Source organism: Equus przewalskii, chromosome 2 (genome assembly GCF_037783145.1).
Source record: "Equus przewalskii isolate Varuska chromosome 2, EquPr2, whole genome shotgun sequence".
Classification (NCBI taxonomy): domain Eukaryota; kingdom Metazoa; phylum Chordata; class Mammalia; order Perissodactyla; family Equidae; genus Equus; species Equus przewalskii.
The window spans coordinates 97,182,822-97,208,249 of NC_091832.1; the positions used below are offsets into that span (position 1 = coordinate 97,182,822).

Here is a 25,428-nt window from a genome sequence, read left to right on the forward strand (position 1 = left end):
ATTTATTTTTACTATCACATTGCACTTACATGAATGTGTGAAAAAGAATTCAGGACAGTGAATGTGAAAAAGAAAATTCTAATCCTGTTCCTTCTCATCAGCTTTGTAAAACACCAACTAACATACTTAGCAAAAGAAAATGTTTTAACTGTTGTGTGCAAGAAAATCTGATTTTTTTCAAGACATTCAGAACAGGAGCAAATGCTGACCTGCTGTTTCACACAATAGAATCTAGTTCTTCTTGTTATGCCCATTAAGCTAAGAATTGCTGAAGAAAGCAAACATCTTACAAGGGAGAAAGCCTATTTGAGCTTATAGTTTTGCCTTAGGCCAAAAAGGCAAGGAAAACCCTTTCTAAACTTTCTAACCATATGTGGTAGTCATTCTTGCTAAAAGGGAAAATCTTCCTCAAGCATTTCCCTATAAAGAAATGTCATTATCTCCAGTAGCTCTGTTGATTATTCTGCATACCAATCCATCAGCCGATTTTCTAGGAGCAGTTTCGGAGATGACTGTTAATGCCAGTAGCAATTATAAAGAAAATTGATCCTGTAAAAGCAACAGTTTGATATTCATTCCAACAAACGGCCTCTTCCACAAATAATACCAGAACCTTCCCATACTTAAAAGCTACAGCAGACATAAAACAAAATGATTGCCTTGGCCAGGTGATCGAATCCTCACAAGCATATAATGCAGGACTGACGTCTTAAAGAGAAATAATGAAAATCACTTAATAGACATAGGTACTCGTCAGTTTTAAAGATTAATAAGAAAAGAAAGCTCTCTGCTCTCCAAAATACTTTCATGGTAAATTTCAAAGCTGATGAAGATTAGATTTAATTTCTTGCTTCTAGTGTCATGACTGCCTGGTTTATATTTGTAACCACACATAAATGAAGGAAAAGCTAATTTCAGGTCTCTAAGTACTACAGTTTAAGTAGCAAGGCTGTAGATAGCACAAAAAGTGTAATTCCCTGTGGTGTAAATATTTGTTGAATTGATGCACCATCAGAGACAGCCAGTCAAAAGCAAGCTTCTTTTTCTTATTCTTATTTTCTTCTTCTTAGCTTTCTTATTCACTATCACAGGTGGAGTTGCACGAGTCTTTTTTCTTCTTCTTCCTTTCTATTTTTTTCCCAAGTTTTATTGAGATATAACTGACATATAAGATTGTCTTAGTGTAAGGTGTTTCTCTGGGGTAGAATATGGTAGATATGAATGCCTAAAGTCTCCAGATATAAAACTTGTAAATCCCAACACTTATCTGGATAGTCTGAGACAAGCTGCCCCAGAATATCTAAAGGTTTTAACAGCTTCAATGGCAAATGTAGATTTTTCTGAATTTAATAGTAGTTCTTTTAATTTGAGTTCATATGGCTAGTTCAACCAGTGCCCAATGGCTATGACTTTCATTATATTCCCATAGGAATCTAGGCTACCAACACTAAGCCATTTTTTACACATAGTTTGCATGTAAAAGCAAGCCCACTAGGCCAGAGCAAGTAATGAGGCTTTGCACAGACAAATAATAATGATTAATTGTTACTAAATTCGCACAGTTGCCTACACATGCTGGCACTCTGCTAGATCCTTTGGTATAACTCATCTCATCTTTAAAGAAAAGAGAGCTCTCCCATTTCCCATATTTACAGATGATCAAACTGAGGTCCAATTTGAAACATCTATCTGACTTTGTATAGATGTTCTTTTCGTTTCACTACTGTGTGTCTCATTATAGGCACTTGATAAGAAATTGATGAGAGGGAAATTAATAAATGAATGAAGGAATGGGTGTAGAAATTCACTAGGGTATATATTATTCAATTTTTACATGTTTCTGGCAGTTTAAAAAATACGTGTCAAATACTGCTGTTAAAATAATTTGCATCAGATTATATATAATATCAACTCTATATGTTATAACATTCAGTAGCTTTAACTAAACCAATTATACTATTTTTAGAAAATATCTATTCCAATGATTTTAGAAAATAGAATATTAACCTTCTCGAATAAGTTAAATATAAGGGTTTAAACATTCTCTGTATGTGCTGAGAAATAACAAGAATGTAAGTAGGAAAAGAAAAGATTTTTTTTTTCTGAATTCATGCCCTAACTTATCATGAGCCATGGTAAACAATTTTTTTTTTTTTGCATCACAAGGTTATCTTTTCTAACATAAATATACATTATGAATATAGCAACAAATATTTTAGATTCCATTAAAGTTTTACTAATTATCTGTTATGTGTGAATTTTAAAGTATATTTTATTGGAAATATTTGCATTTGAAGTCATAGTTATAAAATACTTAATTACTGACACATGTCTAAATACTTAAGGCAAGAAAAAAATAGCATTCTTTTTTTAATACACTCTAAAATTTCCTCTTATATTTGAGGATAAATCTAATTTATTGAGTTCTAATGAACATATTGTTTTTTAAACTTTCGTATAAATTCTGTCAATTTTAAGCATAAACTAACCTTCTAATGTTGACAGTCAGTTGCATACTGATTTTCCAATCATTTAGTAAGACGAAAGCAGTTAAAAGTTGAAATACACTAAACACAGCTGTGGTCTCGTGGAATGGGAATTACAGATTGATAATAACCCTAGGGAATTACAGATTGATAATAACCCTAGTATATTATCTTAAATCTTACTTCGTTTGGGTTTGGAGAATATAATCTCACTTATGCTATGTCCAAATTTATGTAAAATGAGCTGTCTTTTTACTAGTAAAATACTTAGTGCTCTTCAGGACAATTAGTTTAAAATTGAATGACTAAATTAATCAATGTTATAATCTAATATGTTGTGAGCTATAATTTTCCTGACTTGAAAGAGTCTTTACTGATCTTTATTGTGTGTTTAGGTCTTCTGAGCACTTCCTGGAGTTGTTATGTGTGTGAGTCAGGATATCAGCAAACGTATTTGGAGGAGGTTAACAATTTGTTCTAATAAATTCATCAATTAAGGTATTATTTATATTGTCACTTTTTGTTATAGGACATTTCATCATCTTCATTACTAAATAAATTATAGTTCAAATTTTAGCAGAGGCATTTGAATTTAATAATGTAAGAAAGTTAATTCAGTTACCTTATAATTTATAGTGTTAAGGTTAAAACAACCTATGAAAGAATGAACAGAATTTGCTTTTTTCTGACTTCAGTATTTACCACTATTTGGTTTTATGCTATAATGATTATATACCTAAGACTTCTAATTTTTATTAAATTTCTTAATCAGCTTGTTGTTGAGGAAAACCTTTTCTACACTTTTTCCAGTTTCCTCCATATTTCCAAAATATCCATTTTAATTACTGAATAAAGAGATTTGTTGCAATGAGTTTAACCATTCTTTGGGCAAGGTTTTGTAACCCTGTAACTTTATTTTAAGTAGAGATTTCCTTCATTTGCAAAAGCACATCGAGAGCATATGTAAAATGTAAATCTGCCTCTTTACTCGTCTGCCCACATTTGAACTCTACACAGTAAATGATGGAAAATATAATGAAAAAAATGAGTAATTTTTGAGACGCAATTATTGATGTTTTTGTTATAAAATACAAACTTGGCTTCAAAAGTGATATGAAATAATAGGAGAAAAAAACAAATGTAAGATTTTTAAAAGGAGACAGATTTCCAAAAGACCTGAGAGAACAGATGTGCCATCAGCATCACTCCGTGTGTATCAATGCTCAAGAGGGACAGGCGGTAGGTTTCTCCCCTCCCTGTAGCTCTTGTGAGAACAAATCTCTTCATACAGCCTACAGAGATTTGGGAAGTTAGTAACCCATGCAAAGCCCTTTTGGGGAAAATGGAGAGCAGAATAGTAATGGAGGAAGTAATAGTACCTGGGTAACAACTATGATCTCTGCTTAAAAGGATAAATGCATTCTATCAAAGAATTGTGTACATTTGATCAATGACCTCTTTATGTGTACATGCAGATGAGCATAATGCTGGGGTTTTTTGAGAACTATTGCCAAAATAATGCTGCATAATAGTTAATACCAAATTTGTGTTGCTTTTTATTCACTGGGTAGGTCATGACTTGGCAGGGCCCAGTTTAAAGATCTGCTGGGCTTGACTGAGGCTTTGCATTCAATTCTTGTCTGCTCATTCTCTTGAAGCAGTGGCTATCTGGAGCGTGTTCTTCTCAAAGTGAAGGGCAAAAAGGAAAGAGTCAAAGCCAAACAATATGAGCACACTTAACATCTCTTCTCTGGTCATGTCGGCTAATATTCCATTGGTCAAAGCAAGTCACAGGACCATGTCCAAACATAATGGAACAGCTGAGTCTACTCCTCTGACAGAGAGGTGGGCATAGCAAAGATGGAGAGCAAAGGAATAATTTGGAAGCAAACAATACAACTCTAACCTCTTGGTCACAATTATTAATTTCCCTTCTATTGGCAAAATACATTTATTTCTTTCCCGAATTACCAGAAAATCTTATATCATCATGAAAATACCCACTTATGGGGCTATTGTAAGGATGAGTGAGACTAAATAGACAGCACCCACACAAATCCTCGGACATAGGAGTTATATTCTGTAGCCATTAATATTAGCCATGATAATGATAAATGTGATGTTTAATTTTATAGTAATGTTAATATAGTTAAACGCCTTTCTATTTTTATCTGAAACATTATCACTATATTATATTACAGAATATTTTATTTCAATATTTCAGTATTCCAATAACATGCTTATTTGTTCTTTATAAGCCCAGTAACTCCTGAATGAGGGAGAAAAGAGAATTGAATCAAGTGAGTTAGACAGATGCCTTAAAACTTAACTTTCAAATGGAATTGATTCCTATGGAATGCAAAATCCCTGCAAACACAGTAAGTGAAATTTAGCTGTAAAATGCATCTTATGTGATGTACTCCAAAGAGATAATACACACACAAATATACCTAGCAAATAGAAATTTACATGTATGTAAGTTCAAAGGTAATCTACTCTGTGAATTAACATGATAGAACTATTGAGAATGAATAAGGAATGCATGAAACATTTAATAGCAAACGATTGTTAATATTGCCCAGTTTTTAAAAACTGATGTAGTTTTCACATCCCATGCAATAATTGAAAATGCTATTTGATCCTTTGGTTGTACCATAATCAGCTAGCTTTCAAGTGATTAAAATTATTCCTGTCTTTTTCCTTCTTTCTTTTCTTTTCTTCTTTCCAGCTGCCAGATGGAGATGTGTGTGTTGGCCTCCACCACATCATCAACATCTCTGCTCAAATTCTAGTGAGCTCTGAGTGCTCCATTACCCATTGCATTCTGCCCCATTTGATCCAGGCGCGTTTGCCACTTTGATGCCTTCACAGTACAAACAAGGTGCACTAATCAAAGCTTCCCTGTTCCATCCTGCAGGAACCTCTCATCACTGCCGTGGTTTCAAATCTGGTGCACAACATTACCACTTCATTTTGTTCCCTTTGATCCTATCAGCCTGACACTTTGATCCAGGCATTGCGCTAACTGGACTCATCAAAGCTTTTACACTTTTGTTTTTGACAGGCAGTGACAAAGATTCCAGCAGGACTAAAGGGCTTTACTTTTCCTGTTTCTGCTGAATTTTCAGTATCAATTATTTGCTACTTAATTCTCATTCTAGAACATGTTCATTAATTTTATCGGTGTTGTATTTTAAAATGTACATTTGTTTTTGACGAAGGCTTGCCCAAAGCAATTAAATATATCCATATCAGCGTTGTATATCCATAATTGTTTAATGCACCACAGGTGTTTAATCCATGAATCTTAAATCAATGAAGCTTAATGGAAACAATGTGTAAAGCAGCAGTACTAACATGAACTAGAAAATTTTAGAGCTCCATCTTGGGAAAATATGTTTCATCTAATGACCTTTATCAGAAAATACTTTTTGTCTTACCGTGATATAATTAGAAAGACTTCTGCATGTGTTTTAAATAAAGGACTGACTGTCCCAGTAAGAATGGAAAAATTCCTCATAGTTAGAAGACTAGAAGATGGGCTTGCTCCAATTTCCTTGCTTACACTTATTTATTTCAGTCCTGGAAATCTTGGTGTATATATTTTCCTGCATAACTTTTGATGAGCTATGTAAAATTATATTCATCCAATAATCTATTCAACTTATAAAATACAGTGAAAATAAAAGCTCTAGGAGTCACATAAGATCACCAAGGATTCTGTTCTTCTTAAGTCTGTTATTTCCTAAATACCAATAACATAAATTCCCCAACTCTGAAAGAATTATCAGGGGAGATTTTTGTTCCAATGGATAGGTTTCTGGGGCCTCAAGATGGACAGGGTTTCTTGGAAGGATGCCATGTTAGGCTGTGTATAAGAGGAAGAAAGAATATCATCAGTGAATCTGCCACTGATAAATTTGCTCTAAATCATTATTTTCTGTATGAGTGGTAAAAATGGACAATGATGTCATTGTTTTTACTCTTTCAGGCTCGAAGGATGTGAGACACAAAATGATCAGAAGGTAAACTATTACCAAGATGCATCACCATGTATACACTAACGATCTCTTGAGAGTTTTAGACAATAAATAGAAGAAACCACTAAACAAGTAGAAGCTTAGGTAAGTTTACATTCTTCATTCAAAGAAGTAGAACTATCTGCGACAAAACTTATAATTCACTCAGTGAAATATGCTGAGTGAAATATACTAGCCTATTTATAACTCTGTGCCTCCTGGTGGTTTAGCACATAACCTCACAAATGCGGTTTACTGCTGACCCTGTGGGAACTTCATGCTTCTTAATAGGCAGCAGACAAGGCCTACTAGTGATAAATTGTTCATAATTTACTAATATGATCTTTTCTCATCGAACTAAAATAGATCAAAGAAGATATGATTAGTCTCTGTCTTTAGTAATATACATCCTTAGATGAAGAGAAAAAGGGAGAAATATATGTATTAGTGAATGAGGTGGAGAATGTCTAGAATATCCGGGATGAATATTAAGTAGTAAACTTAAGCAAGACCTCAAAGTTCACCTAGGGCATGTTGGCACACTTATCTGAAGGGAAGAGGAAGAAGAGCTGAAACAAACAGTGTCTAATGGTCTCTCTACTGTCTGAGACAGGTATAGTCTAAGTTTCTTGACAATGACAGCCGTAAAATGAAAGAACGTGCTTGTTTTTAGAGCTTTTAGAGTCTTGGCCTCCAAGGATAAATAAAAGGCTAAGTTTCCGAGGGATGATTTTTCTGCCTCACATAATTTTCTTTTGGCATTTTCTTCCTTGCTATAACTCTGGTGGGACTGGCAGTTAAGTGGTTACAACTCTTTCTACAGGGTTACTTGAACCAAGCCAGCCCTCTGGGTACAGTGGTTGCTTCGTTGGGCATATTCCCACACAGGGTCAGATTTCTATTTGGGGGAATAAAATGGACGGCAAGAGGGACTCCATTTTTCTTTGATCAGGAGATATAAAAACTATGTAACCCTGGTGTGTATGTTGAGGGGGGGCATTGTGTGTATGTGTGTGGTGGGGGAATATATGCAGATAGCCTGCTAGAGAACCAAGCCTACATATTACAAAATAGAGCTAAAACACGGCAGAGCATGAGAGCAATAATAATGGGTGCCATCCACTAAGCTGGACCCTGCTGTATCCAAAGCCAGCCTAAACCTGTACGCCTTAACTACACAAGCCCATTCTGTTTTTGCTTGAAGATGATTTGATTTGAGTTTGATTCACTCACAATTGAAAGTTTTTGTTTACTAAGTGCTGAATTTACTGGAATATTTGTTGGAGCTCATTTGCAATATTTCAGTTTTGTGTAATACTTTCAGCATGATATAGTATTCTTAAAAAGGATATTGTCAGGTTGTTTTTCAACATGATGAGACAAATAGGGCACAAATAACAAACATCCAAAGTAGAAGCTTTAGAATTAGAGCCATAATACAATTGAATTAATATACCTATTAAGTAATGTCTTTAAAAAGTAAAACTCCTTTTTTCTTCCATGTGTCTAGAGAATCAAAGATTAAAGATAAAATTCACTTTGGTATAACAGACTGAAAGATGCTAGTCATGAAGTTCTAAAGATAAATTAGATTTGCCATCCGCTTCTTGGAAAATTATGCTTCAATCATTCAAGGTGTTATTTTCTTCTTATTCTTTATAAGAATATAAGTTACTTTGATTCACAAGAAACATGTTTGGGGCCAGCTGGTGGCATAGCGGTTAAGTTCACACACTTTGCTTCAGCGGCCTGGGGCTCGCAGATTCGGATCCCGGGTGTGGACCTAGCGCTGCTCTTCAAGCCATGCTGTAACAGCCACATAAACAGGAAGCACACATAAAACTGGAAGATTGGCATGGATGTTAGCTCAGGGCCAATCTTCCTCACAAACAAAACAAACCCCAAACAAACAAAAATAAGCAACACATGTTTTATTTTTAAAATCTGGAAATTACCAAAAGGATGCAAATAAGATAATGAAAAGCATCCAAATCCACCACTTAGAAACTGTGCTCTTTATGGCTTAATTCTTATTTCTTTGAACATATGAATACATTTCTCTTCTTTGTATAGACTACAGTTATTTTCTGTGTAGGAAGGGTTAACTATCTGTAATAGATAATAATGTAATATGTGGAAAACATCACATCAAATAAGTAGATAATGTTTAAGAACACAATTTTCAAATGTGACAATTGAAAATAGTGTTCCCTTGCTATTGTAATTTGCGTTTCTTGTTAGGCCATATTGATATTTATTCAGTTTTCATTAAAATGTGATTTTTTTCTCCCTTTCTTTTAGTTTTATTTCTTATAATTGATAATATTTGATGGGAGGGGTTTGAATTTCATTATCTTTCTCAAATTTTCCCCCTTAGAATATTGCGAAATTTTTCATTTGCATCTAAAAATCTCTTCAATTCAGATATATTCTCCTCCATCATATGCAACACCAGAACATGATCTAACAGATAGTACACAAAATGGCACTTACAACATGCCTGGCCTTTGACAGGTGCTCAATATATATGTATAAATAAATGAAAAAAATGAGTGAATGAATGGGAGGGATATTTACAAGTAAAGAAGCAAAAGTGAGGAGACAAAAACAAAGATCATATCTGCAATACATCTTTAAACCAAATTGGTCATAATTCTGTTAATTCAAGAACCATTGGAAAAGGCAGTCTAGAAAAGAAAGTTCACTATATATTAATTATGAAATGACTCTTAGAAACTGGTACTGAAAGTGGAGTCATGAACATAAAACCACTCTCAAGATTCAGATATGAAAAAGAGTGTTGGCCATCAGAAGACAAGAATTGTCAATTTACTCTCTGCCAATCTGAAAACAAATAAATTAATTGACAAATAACAACAACAAAGTCTGGATCAAACTTGCTTTCTTTAGGGTCACGAGATTTATAATAACTACAATAGCTGACGTTTACAGGCGTGCTTACTTTGTGCCATGCGTCTTTCTAAGTGTGTTCGACATAAGTCATGTTCTATCGCATCTTTAGTCATCATAATCTTTTCCTATGTGATCTATCTACAATCTTATCTCATTATGCCATCTTTTCTCACTCTATTATTTTCTTTTCCTTTGTTTTATTGTTTGATAAATGCTGTATCTCCTTGCCTTTTGAAGTTTCCAGTTTTCTGAAGATTTTGTGGCTGATATAATAGATAATTTCAGAGTTATATTCTCCTTTCTTCTTCTGAAACTTCAAAATAAGATTTCCCCACTCTTCAAATTATTTCAAAAGACTTATTTGAGGCCTATAGAATAGTATGGGATTTGGAGGCAGACTATGTGATTTAGAATTCTGTCTTTTATTTCATACCTGTGTGAACTTTGACAACTTACATAGCTTCTCTGTGCTTTAACTTTCTCATTTATTAATTAGTGCCTTCTTTGTAATGTCTTAAAGAAAAATAAAATAGCAATATACTACAACAGTTCTGCTCCTCATTACTTCAATACCAGTTATTTTGAACTATCTTGTCTCTGAATGCAAACTGAGAACTAATAGATTGGTGAGAGGAGCAAGGGTATGCTGTTGCCTCAAGATTGATCCTCGTGAGGTGTTTAGAAAAATGCCCAATCCATAACCTAGTGTTTTAGGTTTTTTTTTTTTTGGTGAGGAAGATTGTCACTGAGCTAACATCGGTGCCAATCTTCCTCTATTTTGTATGTGGGATGCCACCATAGCATGGCTTGATTAGCATTGTGTAGGTCTGTGCCCAGGATCCAAACCCATGAACCCCAGGCTGCAGAAGCAGAGCCCACAAACGTAACCACAATGTCACCGGGCCAGCTCCGGAACCTAGTTTATATTTTATAATGTTAGACTTGACTATTTCACATGGTAAAGCATTTAAAAATGTTCTTGATTCTGATATATTTGCCTCATTGTTATAGACATTTCCTATCAAACTATAGTATTAGATCACCCTGTAATATTAGGTTCATGGTGGTAAGTATAGCAGTCATTTTCCCACGTTTTCATGTAAAGAAATAGCTTAGAATTTGGGAACGCACCCAATATTAAACCCTAAACATCAACTTTACATTTTTTACATATATTTAAAGAAAATGTTATAGACTCCTTTAGAAGTTTGTTAATATAATAAAGCATTTCTCTTGTGTATATTTCATATATATATTTACTTAACTCATTTTGTAATCTTTTAGCACCCACCTACTTGATTATATATGTATCAATTGGCTGTTTTGTTGTTTTTTTCCCCATATGAATGAAAAAGAGTGAAGAACAGCAAAAGAAGTATAATGACCAATAAACAAATTTAAAAAAATAAAGACTAGTGAATAAGAAAATGATGTGTTTATGGAGTTAAAAAGATGACTCTCTTTTAACACCATTCTCCAGCCAGTTGAACATACTCAGTCAGATCAAAACGTTTATAATGAGCCGTGGTGTGCAAAGATCTGAGTAAGACACTTACAAATAGTAATTTGTTAGGTTCTCAGAAGACACACAAACACTTTTCATCTAAATCTTGATGTAGATATACTTTTGTCTTTTTTTCTGGATTCATTTTTATTTTAATATTTATAAAGCATTATAATGGAATTAAATACCTCTCACATATATTTGAAAAAGCAATTGATGATTACCTCTTCCTCTACTATGTTTCATTCAAAAGCATATTGGCAGAGCCACTTCTTTCATAATTTACCTATGATTTCACTTAGAACTTAAACAGAAATCTGAATAAATGCCAGCGATATGAAGAACTATTTTAAAGAAAATAGTCAATGTAGATATTTGAAAGCCTGTCTGTATTTTTAAAACTAGGCTCCAAATGTTTTTCAGCTGAAAAGATGAAAAATAATTTTATACTTTGCTATGCCATTAATATTTTGGAATAAAGTGATAAATGGACTCATGTAAAATTCTTTGACTACTTGTTTTTATGTGGACTCTTTTACTAATAATTTGGGCAAAACTATTTTAGTCAAATAAATTGATTTTGAAATTTTCCTAAGTAATTGCAAGCATTGTTGCCATAATTCCTGGGTTAGCATTTTAATTGCAGTGGAGCAGTTCCTGGACCTCAGCTTTACGCACACAAACACACACAGTTTAGTTGGTGGCAGCGAGCATTTTGACATGGCTTTCAGAGGGATAAACTGAAACCCTCCAAAATTGCATCTTTCCTCTCTCTCTGGTTCTGTATTTCTTGCATTTGTGATATCAACATGATGTGAATACCAGTATTTTTCCTTTTCAACAAAGCATAAATTTAGATCCCTCCGGATCCTGTAAAGAGTAGAGAATGATCTTCTTTGAAGTAATGAGTTCACAAAAAAAACTCAAAAATAGTTTCAAAGATACTATGTGACATATCTCATATGGTGAAGAATGCCTTCAATAAAATCTCAGTTTCGGGTTTCTTTTTGTTTTCAGAGAGAGTGGAGATATTACTCATTTCAAAGCAATGATTAAGAAGTGGATGCTTTTTACTAGAAAATGCTTTTTTGGAGCCTGACAACAAATAATTTTTGAATAAAAATGAGGTAAATGTTTTCAAGACTTCATAAATTTAAAAACTCATTTAAAAGTTTATAAAATTTTTTGTTGTGAAATGCACATACTAATATATATGCATATAGTTTATTGAACAATAATAAAATATACCCTTCCACACATTATTAGACTAAGAGATAAAATATTACCAGTATTTTAGGAGCTCCAAGAGTGCACTTCAACACAAATCTTTCTCTTAAACCCTGAAATTTGTGTTATTCTGTTGTTGTTACTAATAATTCTTACCTATTTGTGTCCATGACTATACATTCCTTAGTTTTTCCTATTTTTCAAATTTATATAAATGGACTTTACTGAAGGAAGTCATCTGTGATTTCAGTCTTTCAGTCAATTACGTGATTAGGATATTCATCCAGGTGGATGTATCTTACAGTATTCCTTTTGATTAGAATGGAGTATTCCATTGTGTGCATATAATAATTTTATCTATACCAGTGTTAGGAAACATATAGGTTGATTCCTGTGCTTTGGTATAAAGAAGAATCCGCTGAGGAACATTCCTGTATTTGTGTCCTAGTGCTATGGAATACAATGGCTGTTTTGTTTGTCACCGTTAGTAGTAATACGAATTTATTTTCTAAAAGTGTTGTGCTGGTTTCATACTGTCGCAGTTTGGAGTTCTCAATACTTCACATCATCTACAACCCAACATACTGTCTAATTTTGTAAATGTGAATGGTGTGAAATCACTTACTATTGTGATTTTAATTTACCTTTCTTTGATTAACCACGAGGTATGTGGTAATGTACATGTTGATGTGCCATTTGTATATCTTCCTTTGCAAAGTGCCTGCTTGTCTATTTTTGCCAGTTTTCCCTCAGATTTTTCTTTTTATTATTGAACTGAATCTATATATTATCCATACTAACATTTTGCTAATTCTGTGTTGCATATTTATTCAGTTTGTGACTTCAAGCATTTTTACTCACTCTATGGTAATTTTTATAAACAAATATTTTTAAGTTCAATGTAGTTGAATAAAACAATATTTTCTTTGGCAATTAGAAAATAATCACATTTTTATTTCTCCCTTTCAATCCTTAACTAATTTTATTACTTTTCATTTCTTATACTTTGCTGGCTAAAGTTTCAAGTAAACTGTTGATCAGCTAACTGACATACCGGTTGCTTCTAATTTTAAAATAAATTCTTTGAAATACTCAAATACTTTCACCAATCTATATAATGCTTGCTGTAAGATTTTCGTAAATGCCTTTGTTAATTTAATTTTTATTAACAGTTTCCAGTGTTTATCTACAGAAGTTGTTGAATTTCATTAGACAATTCTGAATATGTTGTAGTGGTCATTTTTTCCTTTTTGAATTGTTTTTTATGGTAAATAATGTTGTTCAATTCTCTAAGGTAAAACATTACTGTGATTATGCTGTAGTATCCTTTCTACACAATTACTCTTATCATTCACTGCTTTATTTAGCACTATTGCATCTATGTGCTATTATATTTAGCACATTTGAGATTTCCTGAAATTGTTTTTCTTGTACTTTCATGTTTGTATTTTTTTAATATATTGTTATGTAATGAATTACTCCAAAATCTAGTACTTAAAACAAACAGTATTATCTTACAGTTTCTGAGAGTCAGGAAACTGGGTAGAGTTTAGTTGGGTCCCTCTTGCACAGGATTTCATCTGAGGCTCAACTGGTGAATGATCCATTAACAAGTTCACTCGTGGTTGTCGGCAAGATGCAATTTCTCAGTGTCTGTTGGCCTGAGGTCTTCAGTTTTTCATTGACCATTGATTAACTCTTTTAATTCCTTGAGAAATTAGCCTCTCTGCGTAGAACATCTCACAACATGGCAGATGACTTTCCAAAAGAGCCAGTAAGCAAAAGGTTAAGAGAAAGAGAGCAAGATGAAAGTTTTTGTGAAACCTAATCTCAGAAATGACATCTCATCACTTTTGCTGTATTGTATTTTTTAGATCTTAATTAGTAGGTCTAGTCCACACTCATGGGGAGGGAATTATACAAGAGCATGACTACTAAGCGGATAATTAGAAACTATCTTAGACTTGTCTACCACACTGATTTTAATTATATATATGTATATATATATACACACACACAGATATATATGTAATTAGAAGGGTGTAATTAGAAGCTATCTTAGAGCTGTCTACCACACTGATTTTAGTTTAATATATATGTATAATGTAATGTAAATATATCTCTCTCAGCTTATTTACTTGCATGCTCTTTTTAATCCCTAATGAAATTTGCTATTTATCCCTTCTTTTCTAAATTTATGTTGTCAAGTGTTTGTCTAATTTATTGCATTTATTTTTTTCCTGAGGAAGATTAGCCCTCAGCTAACATCTGTGCCAATCGTGCTCCACTTTATGTATGGGCTGCCGCCTCAGTATGACTGATGAGTGGTGTAGGTCCACACCTGGGATCCAAACTCGTGAACCTGGGAGAGTAGCCAACATAATACTGAAGGAGAAGAACAAAGTTGGAGGATTACCACTACCCAGCTGCAAAACTTACTATAAAACTACAGTAATCAAAACAGTATGGTATTAGTGAATGAACAGACAAATAGATCAATGGAAGAGAATAGAGAACCCAGAAATAGATACATATAAATATAGTCAACTTTCACAAAGGGGCAAAGGCAACTCAATGGAGAAAAGGTAATCTTTTTAACAAATGGTACTGAAACAACTGGACATCCACATTCAAAGAAATGAATCTAGGCACAGACTTTAGATCCCTTCACAAAAATTAACTCAAAATGGATCACAGGCCTAAATGTAAAATACAAAACTGTAAAACTCCCAGAACATAACATAGGAGAAAACCTGGATGGCCTTGGATATGGTGGTGACATTTTAGATAGAACATCAAAGGCATGATCCATGAAAGAAATGATTGATGAATGGGACTTCATTAACATTAAAAACTTCTGCTCTGTGAAAGACACTGTCAAGACAATAAAAAGCCACAGACTAGAAGAAAATCTGATAAAAGACTGTTATACAAAATATAGAAAGAAGTCTTAAAACTCAACAATAAGAAAATGAACAACTCATAAAAAATGAGTCAAAGACCTCAACAGACACCTCACCAAAGATGATATGCAGATGACAAATAAACATATGAAAAGATGCTCCATATCATAAGTCATCAGAGACATGAAAAATTTTTAAAAAATGAGATACCACTACACTATTAGAATGGCCAAAATCTAGGATTCTGACATCAAATGCTGACAGGGATGTGAAACAACAGGGACTCTCATTCATTACTGATTGAAATGCAAAATGGTATAATTACTTTGGAAGACAGCTTGACAGTTTCTTACAAAACCAAACATGCTCTTCCCATATGATCCAGCAATTACTCTCCTTGGATTTACCCATGGAGGTGAAAGCTTATGTCCACACAAAAATCTGCACACAAATGTTTATAGTAGCTTTATTCATAATTGCCAAAACATGGAAGCAACCAAAATGTCCTTTGGTGGGTGAATCTCTAAATAAACTATGGTACCTGAAGACAATGGGTTATTATTTCAACACTGAAAAGAAATGAGCTATGAAGCCCTGAAAAGATGTGGAAGAAACTTAAATGCATAGTAAGAAGTGGAAGAAAATCCAAGAAGGCTATATACTCTACAATTTCAACCAAATGACATTCTGTACAGGCCGTTAAATATGGAGTCACTGAAAAGGTCAGTGGTGGCCAGGGGTTATCAGGGAGGCAGGAACCAATTAGCCATGCACAAGAGACTTTTGGGCAGTGGAAATACTCTGTACGATACTATAATGTGAATACACGTCATTATACATTTGTCCAAACTCATAGAATGTACAACACCAATAATAAGCCCTAAGTAAACTATGGACTTTGGGTGATTATGATGCATCAATATAGGTCCATCAAAATCAGAAATCAAAATAGGAAATAATTTTTTAAACCAGACATAAAATACTTTCCATAACGGAAGAGATTGATAATTTTGACCTCTATAAAATTAGGACCATTGTTCACAAGAAAATTTCAAAATGGGGCAAAAATACAAAGTTGGAGAAGATATACGTCACATATGTAATAAACAAAATTTTAGTAAAACAAAGAATATCTGTAAGAAAAAAGATAGGAAATCCAATGAAAAAATAGGCAAAAGATTTGAATAAATATTTTGCAATCCAAATGGAAAATAGATGTTTGAAATGATGTTGACCTCACTGATAACAACTGGAAAGGAAATTTAAAGCAAAATTAAGACCATCACACAAGAGAACAGAAAGGCAAAAAATTTAAAAAGCCTCTACTAATGTTGGTGAAGATAAGTAGCAATGATAACTTTCATACTCTGATAGTATATAAATTGGTAGAATCACATTGGCTAAGATTTCGGTATTGTTTGGTTAGGTTAAAAATGCAGAAATATTTTAACAAGAAATTCTATGCTGAGGTATGTACCGTAGAGAAAATTTTGCACATAAGACCTCCAGAAGATGTGTATATGCATATCCCAACAGAGTATAACAGACTATCCTACAACAATCCATAAAAATGAACCAAAGCTACACACACACATAAAAATGATGACTCTCAGAATAGAAATAATTTTGAAAAAAAAAGCAAGTCACAAAAGATCAGAAAGAGCCCAAACTAGAATATATCATTGATGGGTGCTTACATAGATAGTAGAGCTATTTTTTTTTAGCTCCAACATAGTTGATTACTCTTAAGTCTAATGTTCCCTTTTAGGTCAATGAGCCTTGGAATTTTCACCTTCTTGTTGAAGTGTAAGCTTCCGTATGTCCCTATAAGAATTTTAAACCTCACTGATGGCTGTTATGAAGTTGTCTGAGTTGTAGATTCTATTGTATGTGGTCACTGGCAAGTGTCCCTGTGTGTTTATGTGTAGTGTGGGAGTTTGAATGCAATAAGGGCGTATGTGTGTGTGTTGCTATGTATGTTCTTTTGAGTGTGAGTCGTGAAAGGAAACTGTATAGATAAAATTCACTTTCTTCAAAGTAGAACTCTCATAGATGTAGCCCATGAACTGAAGAGCTATCAGTCTTACACAAATCTTTTGGTTTTGCTACTCATTGTAATCATCGTCCATTTTCTGTTGTACGAGGAATTGAAACTGGGGATTAAATTTTACTGTTTCCACTCTTGAGAAGAGGGTATTAAAAGAAGTCTGAGGGGCTGGCCCCGTGGCCGAGTGGTTAAGTTCGCGCGCTCCACTGCAGGCGGTCCAGTGTTTCGTTGGTTCGAATCCTGGGCGCGGACATGGCACTGCTCATCAAACCACGCTGAGGCAGCGTCCCACATGCCGCAACTAGAAGGACCCACAACGAAGAATATACAACTATGTACTGGGGGGCTTTGGGGAGAAAAAGGAAAAAAAATAAAATCTTAAAAAAAAAAAAAAAGAAATCTGAAAGCTTTAATAGCACTTTATTCCTTATTATGTTAATGGACCTAAAAACTTGTGGCCAGCCCTATGAAAATTTTGCTGGTCTAAGATTATGTGAGAAATAAAAGTTAAAAAATAAATTATCAAAAGTGAAATAGACAGGTGCTATTTGTATTAACTATTATATTTCTCCTAGTAGAGGAAATTATCACGTTCAGGACAAATAATACGTAATAAAATTTCTATTAATTGACTGTATTCTTTCATTTAATTACCACATAGATATTTGAATCCACAGCACTTTAAATCTGTATATTTAAAGAAATATTTGTTGAAATATTCTGTATTTATCCCTAGGGGAGGGGAGCCTAATGTATTTTTAAAAATTACATTGGTCTTACTCTAGTCCTTGCTTTCTGTTCTATATCCATAAACAAAATCAAAATTGTTATGAGTTTATAAACTCATACAATTTTGGAAAACCAGCAAAATTTTACAAGTTACGTGATATTATTTTTTGCTTTCTATTATATTTGCTGGGGATTCTTTCTATGGTAACTCTACACGTTTTTCACCATTGATCAAGAAAAAAATCCCATCCTCCCCAAAACATCTGCTGAAACAGATTTGTCTGTAGAAAGGGTTTCCAGATCTGAATTGCACTGTTCAAACTATTGTCAGTATTCAACTAATAGCTAGTTCCATTTCTGGGGCTATATTTAAGTATTCATTCTTGATTCAAGTTGTCTTGTTCCAAATGCAGAAGAAGTGAATTTTTAGATGCTCTAGCTAATTTTCAAGTCAAACTATCATAGCCTACTACCTGATTCTTCCAGAATTGACCCCTCGCTCCTTAGTACCTTTTTCCTGAATAAACTTAGTAACTATAAAACTAGTTTGCTACTGTTCCTTCACACGTCCTTCACATCCAAGGTGACGATAAGCTCCCTTGACATAAGTGACTGTCTTATTCCTGCTTATTTCCTCAATGCTTATCCTGCTGTCTGTGAAAATGTTCAGTCAAAAGTAAATAAATACGTGAATTGATGTTGTGATAGAATACAATTAACATAATCAGAAATATCAATGAGAGCTGAAGACTAAAACCTCACAGTAAGTTTTCTCAGGACCCTGTCAGCTAACTTTATTAATAATATGTTCATTTTTATTTCTCACAATGACTACAGCAATGAGAAGCAGGTGGTTAACATCACTGTGAAAGAGGACATGGTTTAATTTTATTTAAGGCAAGTTTGACAGGTTATCTGAACAGGCACATAAAGTAACACAATCTTCTTTGAGTTATGTATGACAAATATATTCTTTGTGTAACTGCTCTATAGCATCCTCATTCATGGGTAAAACTTTTTGTTATTTTTATTTCATGTGATTAATAATCGTAATAATGTTGCAAATAGCTTCTGTTATGCTGTACTCTGAAGTCAGCAATTTAAGCAACAAATAGAAAACAAATTTTTCTGTAGATTTCTGATGTTGTATTTGCTGAATACTACTTGTATTAGTTTGCTGGAGCTGACATAACAAAATAGCACAGACTGGGGGCTTAAACAACAGAAATTGATTTTCTCACAGTTCTGGAGGCTGGAAGTCCATGATCAAAGTGTCTGCAGGGTTGGTTTCTCCCCAGGCCTCTCTCCTTGGCTTGCAGGTGGCCGGCCTCTCACTGTGTCCTCACAAGGTCTTTTCTCGATATGCATCACATCCCTGGTGTCTCTCTACAGTCAGATTGGATTAAGACCCACCCTAAAGGCTTCATTTTGACTTAATTATCTCTTTAAAGGCCTTATGTCTAAATATAGTCACATTCTAAGGTCCTAGGGGTTAGGGTTTCAACATAGGAATTTTGGGGGGGGGGTATAATTCAGTCCATAACAGTACTTAAATACATAAGTACAAAAATTTGAAGAAAAAAAGTGTAGTTACCTCTAAGTTAGATTTTGATTCACGATTCTAAAGGTAAATATAAATATTTTCTTGAAATTACTCTAAAATTTTTTTTGGTTCTAAATATTTATATGAAATGTTTACAAATTTACGAATGATTATTCATAAATTGAACATTGCCTTAATTAAAAAAATCAAATGTTTATGTTTATAATTAATTATCACCTTTTCCAATAGTTAACAAGGGAGAAAAAGAAGGTTAATTGTTATGATGACATCTTTCATGTCTGCTTTAAAGCATGTTAAGTTTTATTTAAAAGTATCCTTTAAAATGATGTCATATTTAAAATGGTATATTTCTACTATTCACTGAAATGATTTCTAGTCTCTTTACTTTACAAGAAAAAGATAAAACAACTCCTTTCAACAATAATGATTGTGTCTCACAGTAAATCTATTGCTAAAATTTAGAAGAAATTTTGACTAATTTCAATCCACACAAATTAGATTGAATATGAAGTTTATAGATACCAGAAAATGACAAGAAAACGTAATATTAAAGTAGTATGCAATGCAAATATTTTCTTACCCTCAAAGAGTAGAGGACATATGTGAAAAGAAATAAGAATATCTTTTTGCCTTCATAGAAGGAGGAACAAATATTTCAATTATTAATGTTTTCAAATGATTTTTATTTGATGATCAGGGCTCTTGATTTTTCATTAACAGATATTATAAAGGTAAAGAAGGAAAGGTTTTCTGTGCAAAGCTGAGAAATAGATTAGATGTGACATAAAAATGATTTTTTTTTTGCTGTTGTTTTAAGGATAACTAAAGGGTATAAAGCCTTTAAAAACTTGAAGGAAAGTATAAAAAAAAGAATCCTCAATCAAAACAAAGTAAAACAAAGAAGAAACAGAAACTAAATAAAAATGAAGAGACGACATTGGAATAAAAATATACTAAAATAACTTCATATATATCAGTAATCGCAATAATTGAGTAAATTGTACCTTTTTAATAAGCTTTAAATATATCATGTAAAAATATATAGGAGAGCAAGGAGAATTGTTAAAGCCACCATTATATGGAGAGGTTTTAACATATTTCTCAAAAACTCAATTGGATAACAAATACTTAAGGTTATAGAAATTTTAATAAAATAAGAAGCTACCTAATATGTATATACATATAAATAAATAGTTATATTTGAAAAGAGGTAAGAAATAGATATTTTTGTTGAATAGTGAAATGTTAAAGCAATATAGATCTGAGGAAAAAGCCAAATCTGAGTCTGAAGACAAATATCACCATTATAAAAAGAACACTTGGTGGTTAGAATAGATTTGAATTTTTCTTTAAATAATTATTATACTTCTGTTACTAAATATAAAAAATTAATTAAAAAGTTTAAGTTCAGTTACAATTATTCTTCAGCCTGCTACTCAATTGCTCCTGCCAACAATATGTTACAATTTTCAACATTACTAAATATTTGTTTTCAATGAGCTCATTGGAGGAGTATCAAATGTCATTAATAACCCTATTTCATTTCTTTCTGGGTACATAAAAAGACGATATTTCTCAGAATCTCTTGTAATTGGTGGTTCCAATAATTGAGTTCTGACCAATGAAAATACATATAAAGTAATTCAAAGTTTCATTCCTTGGATCTGCCCTGTGGAATATCTTACTCATCTATAAGGAGTCATTCAAAGATAGAAATTGTGTAATTTTTGATGTAGTGAAAAATAGAAGACAAAAAACTTAGAAATCTATCAAATTTGAGCGGTTAAATACAATGTAGTTTAATCATATCAGAAAATACTATATAGCTGTTGAAAGAATGAACTAGATCTGTATGTATTAACATGGATCTACCACAAAAACATATTTTTAAATTTTTTTAGGAAGTACTAGAAAAATCAATATAGTATAAAATGATTTGACCCACAACCAAAACCAAACACATGAAAAGAAAAATATTAAACTGTGTCTGTCTGTGTAGATACAAATTGTAAAAGCTATCTGGAAGGACACCACCCAAAATCATAAGTTTGATCATCACTTGAAGAGAAGGGAAGACAAATCGGTTGTGTTCAATGGAGATTTTAAGTTTATCCTGTGTTCTTTATTTTTTTAATTAAAAGGGACCCTTGTTTTATTTGCATATTTAAATTAATTTAAAACAATTAAAAATTTTGTGTATATGTCAATCATTGGTATAAGAATTGTCTGTTATCCCGTTTAAGCATTCTTAGTTGCAGCCGTTATTTCTTATATAATATGGTTTGTAGGTTTTGTTATCTTGGTATCACCTAGAATGTGTTTCCATTCTTTTCACATTCTGATGTTGCTAACAGATGATGCTATGTCTTCCTGATTGGTCCTCATGAAAACTTTTGTTATCAGCAATTCTCAGCCTGGGGTTAGAAAGTGGGGTGCTGGAATATCAGAATCTCTAAGGGGGAGATATATAGTATCAAAAATATATTCAGTGCTACAATAGAATTCTAAATAATACAAATTTCAGAAAGTATTAATGACAAAATCTTTGTGATTGATGAGGATATGCAAATAATGGGCTCCTCACCAGCAAATAAACAAATTTAGAAAATTAACTTATGAAGCATTGCCATTCTTATTCTTATCTAGTCTAAGATTATTTGGCACTCATCTCATGCTGTTTCACTTAAGTTTACTGCAGCAAAATCCCCCAACTGCTTTTCTACCAAGTTCCTTGGTTTTGAATTTACACTTGTCTCACATTCAGAGCAAAGTTCTCTATGCCTTTTCTTCCTGTTTTCATTTTTTCTTTACTTCCCATAACAAAACTGTCTATGAAGTCTTCTATTCTCAACTTCATCGTAGCCAAAACCCATCCTTCCTATATAAAGCCGCAGTGACCATACCCAGAAGTAAAAAATAAATTAAAAAATAGAAAAAGATACAAAATATTTTTCTCAAGAATCCTTTTGGATGTGGAAAACAAAGTGACAGTACACAGGAAGGCAGAATATGGCAAAATCACCAATTTTAATGCTGTGACTTTCAGTGCAGTGGAGAGTGAGGTTGTAAAAGTTTCCATTTCTTGTGGAATTGTTTCCAAAATTTTTTGGACTCGTTATATTGTATTTTCATATGTGTGTAAAAGGATTTCACATTAATTGATGTTATAGCTTGACAGGACATGACTTCGAGAATAATCCTCACCAGAAACCATACGGTCACTGAGTGATATTACGTTGTTGAATTTACCACAGTCTAATAACTGGTATTCAATTTTGTCAGTATCATAATAATGAATTGTATGAATAAAAGTCAGAAGGAGACCAAAATAAATAAATTAGACAACTGATCTGTTTCTATAATTTTGATTTCTTTTTTTTTAAACCCTTGATACTCTTTTTTCTTCTGCTTTCTCTCCCCAAAGCCCCCCAGTATATTGTTGTATATTTTTAGTTGTGGGTCCTTCTAGTTGTGCTATGTGGGATGCCACCTCAGCATGGCCTGATGAGCAGTGCAATGTCTGTGCCCAGGGTCCGAACCAGTGAAAACTTGGGCTGCCGAACCGGAGCGCGTGAACTTAACCGTTTGGCCATGGGGCCAGCCCCCAGTATAATTTTCATTTCTCATATACCAACTATGTGTCATGCATGCTATTAGTTGCTTACCAGTGGTGCAGCTATGCTACACGTATATAAAGCTAAACTAAAATAAATGATCACTACATTTGAGACAATCTGGTAAAACGTAGGTTATTGTGGGCAGGACCAAGGGAAATTAAGTTATGTGAATTGATTTGCAAAATTTTGTCCACAGTTTTATTGCCCTCACATAACTGAGGTTTGCTCCATTCATCTGGCAGTTCAGCTACCACAAGAATGCTCTTCTCATGGCAGAGAGCGGAAGCACAAAAAGGATGAAAAAGGGTGAGTAGAAACATTCAAAGATCCCTAAGTGCTGCAGGAGATCATAGCAGCATTCTTGCTAGGCTTTAAGCCTAAGGAAAAATAAATTCCAAATGGGTGACTGGGGGGATATGTGACTGCTGATTCTCATAATCATTATACCAGATTGCTTGTGCTTTGGACTCTCAGGCTGGAGGGGAATATGTTATCCGGCATGAAGGCAAGGGGCTTAGGAATGCCAGGCCCTTGCAGGAACAGAATGCTGCCTGCAGACCTTGCTGATTGTCCTTAAGATACTCCCCAAGGGAATGACCTGGGATGGGCTGGTGTGCTTCAGGGGATGAAGAATAGAACCTTTGGACTCTGGCTTGCATGTCCTTGCAGGCATGAGTTTCTGCTATTGTAATTGCTTGTGATTCTTTACCTGCAAGTAAATATGTGATGATCCAAGGGACCTCACCTCAGTCCTTGAAGCTGATGGTCCCCTGTCCCATTGAATAATATAGATTGTATTCTATTAATTCCGTCTGCCCCTTTGGCTGGCTGCCTAGCTGGTCTCGGCAGCACCTAAGTCTTTGTCTTGAAATTGGCACGTTGTCACTTCTACCCACATTCCATCACCTTCACCAAAGGCGTTCGTTTGACCACACTTCAGGGGGTGATATTCAGGGGGTGAGCGAGTATACGCTGGCTCCAGTGAGCCTATGTAATACCCCTACAGGGAATAAAGGAGGACTCAGAAGAATCCAATCTACCACATAGCTTATACAGTCCTACTTTCTTCCTCTTGCCTCTTTCTACCTACTTCTTGCTGATGAGGCCATAGAAGTTAAACTGCTTTCTTTGTTTTGTGCAGCCAGGGAATGGCAGAACTTCAGCGTCCAACTCAAACTCCTAAAAGGAGTCTCTCTTTCTTCAAAGTAAGGTACAGGTGTATTCTTATCAAATTGAAGGACATATTAAATTGTGAAAGCCACAGTTGTGCAGGAAATATAAAAGTAAATGTATAAATTGAATCATGCTCACTGATACAACTGATGTTTTTGTCACTAACAAAATTTCATCAAAAGGAATTTTAAGCAATGTTTTAATTAGATGGGTTCATTCATTGACCAAAAATATTTAAAGAGTGCCTATTGTTAAGTTTTAGGTTAAGTACTTGACTTATAATGGTTAAAAAGTCTAACTGGTCTTTCTTTTATAGAGAGCTATAAAGAAAATCTGAATAGGAGCAAAGAGGTTACTAGAAGCAATTTTTGAAATGTAGGTAAAAGACAATGTGGTTGTGTAAGATTGAGGGTGACGAAGATGCTAAAACATGGACATCTTAGAGGTATGGAATGGGTAAAACTGTGTGTGAAAAGCTTGAAGGACGGATTTCTAGGATGATCCCAAGTTTTCCATCTTGAGCACATGAGGATATGGACATAGAATTTAAAGAAACGAGTACTAACATGAGAGAAAATTTTTTGAAGGAGAAATATAAGCTTTCATTTCTGAAGATGTGTAGTTAGAAATGGTTGTTAGAAATTTCATCATAGATGCAAAGTAAGTAGTTGAATCTATGATTTTGGACTTCAGAAAAGAATTTAGAGGTGGATATATACTGAAGTGAATTATTAGCATAATGATGATATTTAAACCTATGAGAGTAGATAAAATCAATTTGAAGAACGGAGAGTGGAAGTGTAGGTAACAGAGTATTGGACTTAGCCCTGTTCCACAGGTATTTACAAGTCAGTAATTACAAAGAGGGTCTAAACAGGTGACTGAGAAGGAAAAGATAAATGTGCAATATCAGGAAGCCAAGAAAAAATAAATTTCAAGAATTAAGAAATGGTCATCTTTCTATTATATGGCTAATTATATTAATATAATATTCATATTTTAACATTTAACTATAATAAATATAATATATATAAATTTTACATATTTAACTGTTGGAGTGAGTCAGTAAACTGAAGACTAAAATTTATTTAATGGATTTAGCAAGAAAGGACAAAATTCAGCAAGGACAGTGCTGGTGAAGTGGTAGGAGTTGATTCTAACATTTTTTCTCTGCAGCCATCCTAAGAAGTTTGAAGTGCTAAGGCATTTATTTATTTATTTATTTGATCCAGTAAACTTCTAAATT

General features: G+C 33.5%; 1 long non-coding RNA gene across 1 annotated transcript in view; it reads left to right on the forward strand.

Annotated features, from left to right (window-relative positions):
* LOC139081813 (uncharacterized) overlaps nt 1-25,428 on the forward strand; it is a 189,011-nt gene that overhangs the window by 162,749 nt on the left and 834 nt on the right. Inside the window, exons 12-19 of the long non-coding RNA XR_011537166.1 lie at nt 2,882-2,984; nt 4,745-4,864; nt 5,215-5,367; nt 6,478-6,610; nt 11,940-12,049; nt 14,399-15,774; nt 23,206-23,315; nt 24,151-24,219. This is a non-coding gene — a long non-coding RNA (uncharacterized lncRNA). The remainder of the gene's footprint in view (nt 1-2,881; nt 2,985-4,744; nt 4,865-5,214; nt 5,368-6,477; nt 6,611-11,939; nt 12,050-14,398; nt 15,775-23,205; nt 23,316-24,150; nt 24,220-25,428) is intronic.